Source organism: Odocoileus virginianus, chromosome 34 (assembly GCF_023699985.2).
Source record: "Odocoileus virginianus isolate 20LAN1187 ecotype Illinois chromosome 34, Ovbor_1.2, whole genome shotgun sequence".
Classification (NCBI taxonomy): domain Eukaryota; kingdom Metazoa; phylum Chordata; class Mammalia; order Artiodactyla; family Cervidae; genus Odocoileus; species Odocoileus virginianus.
The window spans coordinates 34754153-34758125 of record NC_069707.1 but is presented as its reverse complement, the minus strand read 5'-3'; the positions used below and the strand labels follow the sequence as shown (position 1 = coordinate 34758125).

The 3973-nt window shown below is 38.2% G+C and overlaps 1 non-coding gene across 1 annotated transcript; it reads left to right on the top strand.

Annotated features, from left to right (window-relative positions):
- The first annotated feature begins 1451 nt into the window (after positions 1-1451).
- Positions 1452-1558, top strand: LOC139033059 (U6 spliceosomal RNA). Its single transcript, XR_011485696.1, has one exon. It is a non-coding gene; the product is annotated as a U6 spliceosomal RNA (small nuclear RNA).
- The last annotated feature ends 2415 nt before the right edge of the window (positions 1559-3973 follow it).

Sequence of the window (3973 nt, the reverse complement as noted above, 5' to 3'; positions counted from 1 at the left end):
TTCAAGATCCACCAGGGAAGGAGGCACTAGGAAACACACCTGCATCTTAGCTGAAAACACTGAGGGACTCACCTTAGGACTAAATAAACATCAGAGGAGTCTCAACAAATCTGTAATCAGACTCTGCCTGTCTTAGTCGCTGATTTGATTAGGATGGTAGCTACTCCATTCAACTCTATTTTCTAGACTGAGAGAATTAAAAAAAAATACAAAACTCTTTAGAGGACGTCAATATTATCTGGAGTTACATTTTTTTTTAACACAAAATTTGTGCCATTTCATTAACACTGGGCACATTATGAGATAGAATCATAGGATCAGAATTAAAGAGAAAAAAAATAAACAAAAGAAGCAAATTCACAGGTAATCTAGTAACCAGAGTTAGCAGATAGGAATATTAACATAACTGTAATTAATATGTTCAAGGAAAATTTGTAAAAAGATTAAAAGTTAGAGAATGTTACTAAAGAATCTTTATTTTAGGCCAAAAGTAGGAATTCTTTGAAAGATTAGAAGCAACAGAAGACTGGATTCAATGGAAAATATCTAGTTTGAATCTGTGGAAGAGAAAGAACATCAGAGACACATGGAAACGTGTATATTATCCAGAGTTCTAGAGAGAGAAAAATGTGACAGAGGCAATATTTGAATAAATAATGGCCAAGAATTACTAAAATTGATGAAAGATGCAGTAGAATGACTAGACGTGTGTGTGCTTCTGTGCTGGAAAACGTCTAGCAGAATATATACAAAAAAATCATACCTGGGTTTATCATAGCAAAACTTTGAGAACCAAAGTCAAATAGAAAACTTTAACAAAAGTTAAAAAAGATGCTTCATCTTCATTACCTGACATCTACTTACTCAATGGAAAGATAGAAATCGGAAATCAATAGAATGGTATCTTAAAAATATTAGAGGAAAAATATGCCTACATTAATTTTATATCAAACAAAATATCTTCCAAAAATGTAGACAAAATAATTATATTTTCAGACAAAAAAAGTGAGTAGTCAGCACTAGCAGATCTGAATGAACAGAAATATTTAGGGAATTCTTCATGCAGGATGACTTCCCTGGTGGCTTAGATGGTAAAAGCATCTGCCTACAATGCAGGAGACCCAGGTTCTATCCCTGGGTTGGGAAGATCCCCTTGAGAAGGAAATGGTAACCCACTCCAGTACTCTTGCCTGGAAAATCCCATGGACAGAGGAGCCTGGTAGTCCATGGGGTTGCAAAGAGTCAGGCACGACTGAGTGACTTCACTTTCTTTCTTTTTTTTCCAGGCAGAAGTGTAGTAATTTCATATAAAAATTTGGAAATTCAGGAGGTCAAATGAATATGTGAGTGAGTCCAAACTTAGATTATTCATAAAAACAACACTAATAAGTAATGACTTATGATGCTTTAAGATATGTGAAGATTTAAAGTACATAAAAATACAAAATATGGTGCTCACTTTGGCAGCACATATACTAAAATTGGAACGATACAGAGAAGATTAGCATGGCCCCTGCACAAGGATGACATGCAAATTCGTGAAGCATTCCATATTTTTAAGTAATTAGCCTCAAACTAATAAAAATAAATGGAAAAAAAATTCAAAATATGGAGGGGATAATAACTAATTTTAAGGGCTGATAATCAATCTTACGGGAGATCAACCCTGAATATTCACTGAAAGGACTGATGCTGAAGTTGAAGCTCCAATATTTTGGTCATCTAATGCCAACAGATGACTCATTCGAAAAGTCCCTGATGCTGGGAAGGATTGAGGGCAGAAGAAGAAGAGGGCATCAGAGGATGAGATGGCTGGATGGCATCACCGATGCAATGAACATGAACTTGGGCAAACTCTGGGAGATGATATGGGCCAGGGAGGCCTGATGTGCTGCAGTCCATTGGGTTACAAAGAGTCAGACATGACTGGGAGACTGAATAACAGCAATAATAACCAATTATTAACATTCCAAGTTTTCTAAGCTCTTTTCCTAGAGCTAAAAGCTGGGTAAATTTCAACCTGTTCATGTTTATAGTTTTACCAGATGTTTTGCCATGGATAATATAGTTATCCATGTTTTCCATTTCTAATATCAGTTTCCTTACTGTCTATTGCCTAATCACTGCTACATTGCAAGTTATTTGGTAAATGAAGTATCCCATGTCAAATTACTTATGTCTTTATTAATTAAAATAATACCAAATGTTATAAGATTAATGAACAGCACAAAACAAAATTTTGATTTAGGTGACTGAAGATTGTATTTTGCCAAGTAACACCCAATACAACTATATTTTGATAATTTGCCTCGTTTTAAGTAGTTCAGGACCTTGGGTTCCTTCTGTCTTGTGTTTCCACCATCCTTAGGACTCCACAGCCCTCTGCATTTAGTTGGTAAATAAAAAAAGACAGTGTAAACAAAGCAGGTCTGTTTCTCAGTCTGAGGTGACATCACTTTGACTCACATTACATCAGTGTTGTTGCCTAATGGTGGCAGTTAAGGTTGGACAGGTAGGCTTCCTACAGAAACTCTCATATTAGTGAAGAGAGGCCAGATTTTTTTTGTACTGTTAATCAGTACTGTCACAGAAGCCTTTCTGAATGAATAAGCTCAGTTCAGTTCAGTTCAGTCACTCAGTTGTATCCAACTCTTTGGGACCCCATGGACTGCACCTCACCAGGCTTCCCTGTCCATCACCAACTCCCAGAGCTTGCTCAAACTCATGTTCATTGAGTCAGTGATGACATCCAGCCATCTCATCCTCTGTTGTCCCCTTCTCCTCCTGCCTTCAATCTTTCCCAGAATCAAGGTCTTTTCCAAAGAGTCAGTTCTTCACTGGTGGTCAAAGTGGTTCTTCACTTCATCAGGTGGTCAAAGTATTGGAGTTTCAGCTTCAGCATCAGTCCTTCCAATGAATATTCAGGACTGATTTTATTTAGGATGGACTGGTTGGATCTCCTTGCAGTCCAAGGGACTCTCAAAGATCTTGTCTTCTCCAACACCACAGTTCAAAAGTATCAATTCTTCAGCACTCAGCTTTCTTTATAGTTCAACTCTCACATCCATACATGACCACTGGAAAAGCCATAGCTTTGACTAGATGGATCTTTGTTGGCAAAGTAATGTCTCTGCTTTTTAGTACGCTGTCTAGGTTGGTCATAGCTTTTCTTCCAAGGAACAAGTGTCTTTTAATTTCATGAATTAATTTATGTAATTAATGAAATTTAGTTTCATAAATAAACTGAATGATTTTAAATTCATAAACAAAGCTTATGTCTCACCAGAATAACTTTATCAGTGCAGTTCAGTTGCTCAGTCATGTCCAACTCTTTGCGACCCCATGAACTGCAGCACTCCAGGCCTCCCTGTCCATCACCAACTGCCAGCTCTACCCAAACCCACATCCGTTGAATCAGTGATACCATCCAACCATCTCATCCTCTATCGTCCCCTTCTCCTCCTACCTTCAATCTTTCCCAACATCAGGGTCTTTTCAGATGAGTCAGCTCTTCGCATCAGGTGGCCAAAGTATTGGAGTTTCAGCTTCAACATCAGTCCTTCCAATGAACACCCAGGACTGATCTCCTTTAGGATGGACTTGGTTGGATCTCCTTGCAGTCCAAGGGACTCTCAAAGATCTTGTCTTCTCCAACACCACAGTTCAAAAGCATCAATTCTTCAGCACTTAGCTTTCTTTATAGTCCAACTCTCACATCCTTACATGACTACTGGAAAAACCATAGCCTTGACTAGGCGGACCCTTGTTGACAAAGTAACGTCTCTGCTTTCTAATATACTATATAGGCTGGTCATAGCTTTCCTTCCAAGACGTAAGCGTCTTTTAATTTCATGGTTGCAATCAGCATCTGCAGTGATTTTGGAGCCCCCAAAAGTAAAGTCAGCCACTGTTTCCACTGTTTCCCCATCTATTTGCCATGAAGTGATGGGACGGGATGCCATGATCCTAGTTT